We start from the raw sequence: 6,963 nt of genomic DNA, 5'->3' as shown, positions 1-6,963 counted from the left end.
CGGAGAAGAGTTATGGTGTTTTATTTTGAACTGCGTGCAGAGTTCAGTAATCATCTTGTTGTTCAAATTAGTACCATTGTCAGTAATAATTCTTTCAGGGATGCCATATCGACAAATGAGATTATTCTTGATGAATCGTGCCACTACATTCTTGGTGACAGAAGCGAATGAGGCGGCCTCTACCCACTTCGTAAAGTAATCAATAGCAACAAGGATGAAACGATGCCCGTTAGAAGCAGTAGGTTTAATCTTTCCAATCATATCAATGCCCCATATTGAAAAGGGCCAAGGTGCTGTCAACACGTTCAATGGAGCAGGAGGCACATGTACTTTATCCGCATATATCTGGCACTTGTGACAGGTTCTGGAGTGATGATGGCAATCCGCTTCCATGGTAGACCAATAATACCCTGATCTCAGAATCTTCTTGGCCATCGTATGCCCACTAGAATGAGTCCCAAAAATACCATCATGCATGTCTTCCATAATCTTTTCTGCTTCCTTTTTATCCACACAGCGAAGCAAAGTCGAATCATGATTACGTTTGTATAATAATCCATTACTCAAAAAGAATTTAGCGGAGAACTTCCTCAGAAATTTTCTGTCATTGATAAATGCCTCTTCAGGGTATTCCTGAGTTTCCAAATATCTCTTTACTTCGTGGAACCAAGGTTTCTCCTCTACTCCATCAGCGTTAAGTTCATAACAATACGCTGGTTCATCTAACCGTTCAATGGTGATCATGGGAGCTTCATTGTCCCATCTGACTCTGAACATAGATGACATGGTAGCCAATGCGTCTGCCAACTGATTCGCTTCTCGTGGGATATGTTCGAATGTAATCTCTCCAAAGTATGGGATTAGTGACAACACCTTCTCTCGATAAGGGATGAGATTCGGATGTTTAGTGTCCCATTCTCCTTTGATCTGACTGATTACTAATGCTGAGTCTCCGTACACACTCAAAAACTTGACCCGCCGGTCTATAACAGCCTTGAGTCCCAATATACATGCTTCATACTCAGCCATATTATTGGTACAATGAAAACATAATCTAGTAGTGAAAGGCGTATGGTAACCCTTGGGAGAAATGATTACCACACCAACACCATTGCCCAATGCATTAGAAGACCCATCGAAAACCATAGTCCATCGGGATCCTAGTTCGGGTCCTTCATCCGGTCCAGGTTCTTCATAATCAGTAACAAGCATGACATCCTCATCTGGGAACTCAAAATTCATAGATTGGTAATCATCCACTGCTTGATGAGCCAAATGATCGGCTAGTACGCTTCGTTTGATTGCTTTCTGGGTAGTATACTGGATGTCGTACTCTATTAGAATCATCTGCCATCTTGCTATTCTTCCGGAGAGAGCGGGTTTCTCAAATATGTATTTGATAGGATCCATCTTAGAATTCAATAAAGTGGTATGATTCAACATGTATTGTCTTAGTCGGCGAGCAGCCCAGGCCAAAGCACAGCAAGTTTTCTCGAGCAGTGAGTATCTTGTTTCACAGTCGGTAAACTTTTTGCTAAGGTAGTATATGGCATGCTCTTTTCGACCAGACTCGTCATGTTGTCCCAACACGCACCCCATTGAATTTTCTAACACGGTTAAATACATGATTAGAGGTCTTCCTTCAACTGGTGGCATCAGAATTGGAGGTTCTTGAAGATACTTCTTGATTTTGTCAAAAGCTTATTGACATTCTTCATTCCATATCATCTCTTGATTTTTCCTCAGTAGCTTGAAGAGGGGTTTGCAGGTGGCGGTCAAATGGGAGATAAATCGGGCAATGTAATTCAAGCGTCCCAAGAAACCTCTGACTTCTTTATCTGTACTGGGAACTGGCATTTCTTGAATAGCTCTCACCTTGGCCGGGTCAACCTCAATCCTTTTACCACTGACAATAAAGCCCAGGAGTTTGCCGGACCTTACCCCAAAGGTGCATTTGTTCGGGTTAAACCTCAACTTGTATTTCTTCAACCTCTCGAACAGTTTGTATAAATGATCGAGATGTTCCTCCTCAGTATGAGATCTGGCTATCATGTCATCCACATATACTTCTATTTCATGATGGATCATATCATGGAACAAAACCACCATAGCACGCTGGTACGTTGCCCCTGCATTCTTTAAACCAAATGGCATTACTTTATAACAGAACGTGCCCCATTGCGTCACAAACGTAGTTTTCTCCATGTCCTCAGGCGCCATCTTAATCTGGTTGTAACCTGAGAATCCATCCATGAATGAGAACACCTCGTGTTGAGCGGTGTTATCTACCAGAACATCAATGTGCGGGAGTGGAAAGTCATCCTTGGGACTTGCTTTATTCAGGTCTCGGTAATCTACACACATTCGCACCTTACCATCCTTCTTTGGCACTGGTACCATATTAGCAACCCATTGAGGATAAGAAGTAACAGCCAGAAAACCTGCATTAAATTGTTTCATCACCTCGGCTTTGATTTTCTCAGACATTTCAGGACGCATGCGACGAACCTTTTGCTTAACAGGACGACATTCTTCCCTCGTTGGCAGTCGATGCACTACTATATCGGTATCCAGTCCTGGCATGTCTTCATAAGACCAAGCAAAAATCTCTACATAGTCATGCAACATCTGAATCAACCTTCTCTTGACACTGTTTTCCAAGCCTGCTCCTATTTTGACTTCTTTCTTGTTTACTTCAGTACCCAGATTTACAGTCTCAACTGACTCCTCGTGTGGCTGTATAGTCCTTTCTTCCTGCAGTAACAGTCTGGCAAGTTCTCCAGGTACTTCACAATCTTCCTCACTTCCATCCTCGGCTTGGTAGATCGGATTTTCAAAGTCATAATGAACAGTAGTAGAACTATTGTCAACAGGACCAGAGTGGGTATGGATCTGCAATTTGTTACGCGAGTGTGTGTAAGAAAACATAGCTCGTTTGGAAGATGACAGAAAAGATAAAGAGCGCAATATTTGAATGCAAAAAGTCCATTGATTTATTGAATATGAATATGCTTATGAAGATGACAAAACCCTTAACAAATTAGCTATTGTGCCCCGGGCATAGACACAACGCTTGGAGAAGTTCAATTGTAAAAAAAACAAAAATTTACAACACTAAAATAGACAATAACAATTACTCTTGACTAAAGGAAATCGGGATAGTGTCTTCAGCCTTCCAATTATTGAGTCCTTCACCAACTGTTGGGAAAATCCAGCTATCCAGGTCGCAATCGCTGTCAGCATCTTCTACAGCATTGACAGTCTCGTCATGGTTAGGCAGAGGAGCAGTGATGACCTTAGGAGTCTCCGGAGGATCAGAGGTAGCCGCCTGTATCTTTCCACTTCGAATGCCGTTTTCAACATGTTCACCTGTCAATATAAGTTCAGTGAAACCCAATGAGGAACTCCTCAATAGATGGCTGTAGAATGGGCCAGTCAGCGTGCTCATGAACATGTCTACTAACTCTCTGTCACTCAGAGGAGGTTTGACTCTGCCAGCCAAATCTCTCAATTTTTGAGCATATTCTTTGAAGCTTTCTTTAGAGCCCATAGTCATATTCTGCAGCTGTAGCCGGATAGGCGCTAGTTCAGAGTTATACTGGTACTGTTTATAGAAAGCTGTTGCTAAATCAGTCCAGGTGCGGATTTCAGAGCTCTCGAGCTGATAATACCATTCCAACTGTGTGCCAGACAGACTCTCTTGGAAGAAATGGATCCATAGTTTCCTATTAGTGGTATACGGCTGAATCTTTCTCACATAAGCTCTCAGATGCATCTGAGGACAAGATGCCCCATCGTACTTAGTGAAAGTGGGGCTTTTGAATTTGCGAGGAATGGTCACATCGGAGACCAGACCCAAACTTTCGAAATCAAGACCGGGCGCCTTCTGACCCTCCATAGCTAGCATACGTTCTTCCAGCAACTTGTACTTATCATCTCTTGGAGAGTACTGTTCATTTTCATAATCTTCATCGTCATCCTTAGGGTTGGAGAAATCAGCATTCTCTTCCTCTGAATCATTCTCCGCCCCCTCTTCTGGACCATTCGGGATTCCAAACTTGACCCCTGCGGTCTGTCCTTTACGCCTTCTTCCCGGGTTAATGAAACTCACAGCTTTCTTGTCTTTCTTCTTTTCGAGCAAAAGAGCCTTCAGTTCCTCCTGCCCCTTGGATAAGCTTAGCATCATCTCCTTGAATTGAGCATTCTGAGTCTGGAGATCTTTGACAGTTTGTTCGAGATCCATTTTTCTGTTTATAATGAAGACCGTGAGAACATTGAACTTGTAGAATACCTGTTATGCAGTGTTATGTTATGCTATGCAATGTATGAAATGTTTTCAAAGACTTTTGGAATTTAACTTTGTGTAAATCACCAACAAGAGAGACATGTTTATTGCTGATTTCTTTGATCAATGTTCATTACAAAAGGAATAATAATAAAAATACAATGAAAGCTCAAGTCTCCCAGGGGCGACTTCTTTTTGGGCGAAGATACGCATTGAGTCTTCGTTCCTCATTAAGCTGACTGGTAAGTTCTAGCACTTTCTTCCTTTCTGCGACGAACTGAGTCTCGAAAGTATCCCTTTCTTCTCTCAACTGGATCCAGGATCTCTTTAGTTCCTCAACATTGGTAGGCATATCTGAATAAGGAATGATCTGAGGAGCACCTCCTTCAGCTTCAGGTTCGACAATCTGAGGTCCGATTGCAAGATATGGCATGACAAGTTCACGAGCTCTGGCGCGTACCCATCTGAGATAAGGTTCCATAGGAATAGAATTTTTCTGTCCTAACGTACCTCTCTTCACCATGCCCCAAGCTCGTACGAATCTTTGACGGAGGCCTTGGGAATCGTTGTCATAGTCGAACACAATGCCTTCGATGATCATTTCATGTGGACCATCTCTTCGAGCACAACCAAACTGTCGCAGAGCTAAAGCAGGATTATAAGTAATACCTCCTCTTATTCCTAGGAGTGGTACATTAGGGAACTCGCCACAACGGTCAATGATGGTAACATTTTCCTTGAACTGAGGAGACCAACAAATGTCTGGGTGGGAGAGCGACATTATCCTTTGAGACCATTTCAAATTCTGCTCGTTCTTCAAGACCGATTGAGGAAGGTGCGAAATAAACCACCTAGACAACAAAGGTATGCAGCACATGAGAGTCCCTTGCTTCTTCATGGTACGAGTGTGGAGGGAATGCAAGATGTCTCCCAGCAAGGTAGGTACAGGGTTGTGAGTGAGAAATATCTTAATAGCATTCATGTCTATGAATTGGTCTGGATTAGGGAATAACACCAAGCCATAGATTAGCAACGCCAGGATGTCTTCGAAAGCACGGACAATCATAACTTTTAAGAATTCTCGGGCCTTATTTGTCAGGAATTTGGCAAGTAAACCCTTAACTCCACTCCTTGTTACCCAATTAGCTTCAATGTCGGACTTCGTCATGTGTAAAGCTGCGGCAACTTCTTCAAACTTCGGAACCTTTTCTAAACCACTGAAAGGTATTTGATCAAGGATAGGTATCCCAAGCAGTCTGGAGAATTCTTCCAATGTGGGTACCAACTGATAATCTGGGAATGTGAAGTAATGATGTTTAAGGTCGAAGAACTGGAATAAAACTCTCATCATATCTTCTTTGAACCCATTGGTAACTAAATTGAGAAGAGAACCATGTCTCTTGATGAACTGCGCATGATCGGAAAGTTCTGACACTAAGTTCTTGAGTTGAGGAGCGATTGCTACAAAATTGATCCGGATGGTCTTCCTGGGAGCCATAGCCTTACAAAACAGAGCAAAGTTAAATCCCTAAGTCCTTGAAATGGTTAGTACAATGTTATGATGTCATGATGTTATGATGTTATAATGTTATGAGGTTAAATAAATAACAAGCACAAGCAAGTCACACAACCATCATTCCTAGGTTTTAAGGCTTGCATGAGTTCCATAGGTAAGTACCCTCCCCACTGAAGTTTAGTTGGTTCAACCTGTCCTAGAATAGTAACCGGGTTCTAAAAGGATCTCCAATCATTGACCTTCCTTCAAGTCCACTTCAGTGCAACACCAAGTGGTTGACCGAAGCTTCCCTAAAGTCCAATCTCAAAGAGTGTAGTATCGAGTCTCAACCAACCCCAGTCGGAACCGAAGTCAGTTATCTCACTACTTTCTAATGGCCAGGATGAGTCAATTAGGGTTCTAAAGGTCTGGTTAATGCTTTAATGACACCACGCGGAAGCCAAAATTTTCCTCAAGTGAACATGAGGAACATCAGGACATCCAAAGTGTCACATTAACCGTAGCCATCATTTTAACCATTCCAGTATACGCCGGATAGTCGCGATGATCTATTGCTACTTACCTAAGGTACACTAGATCCGGGTGTAGGATCTTTCACTCAAAAATACCCAAGCAATCCCTTAAAAGTAAATCAAACAATTTGGAATAAGTGATCTTGTTTTTAAGGTAACCTCTCTTTTTAAAGTGTCCCCAGCAAAGTCGCCAGTTCTGTCATACGGTGAACTGACTTGGGGTATTTTGCTTTTTATCGCAATGTCGCGGATAGCAAGAGTCGCCACCGACTTTTCTTTTATCCAATAAGGAAAGGTGGAAAAGAACAGGAAAGACCTCAATAGATTTTGGGTTCGGGAGGTACATTATACAAAGGGAAGGTATTAGCACCCTTTGTATCCATGGTTATCCATGGGCTCTTAATTGCTTGATCACTTATATTATTTTTCTTGTCTGAAAAAGTGTTCGTGAATTGTTTAGAAAATGTTTTGAAAAAGAGGATTTAACTTTGTAATGATTCTCGTATGAATGTATACAAAGTGGTTATCTCGTTTAGTTTTGAAAATGGTTTAGAAAAATATAACTCAGTAATGATTCTAGTATGAATGTATACCAAGTGGTGATTTTCTAGTATTTGTGAAGTGTGAAAAGTATTTTTAAATTGTGAGTA

Source organism: Lathyrus oleraceus, chromosome 1, assembly GCF_024323335.1.
Source record: "Lathyrus oleraceus cultivar Zhongwan6 chromosome 1, CAAS_Psat_ZW6_1.0, whole genome shotgun sequence".
NCBI lineage: Eukaryota > Viridiplantae > Streptophyta > Magnoliopsida > Fabales > Fabaceae > Lathyrus > Lathyrus oleraceus.
The sequence above is the reverse complement of the archived record's forward strand: the minus strand, read 5'-3'. Positions refer to the sequence as shown.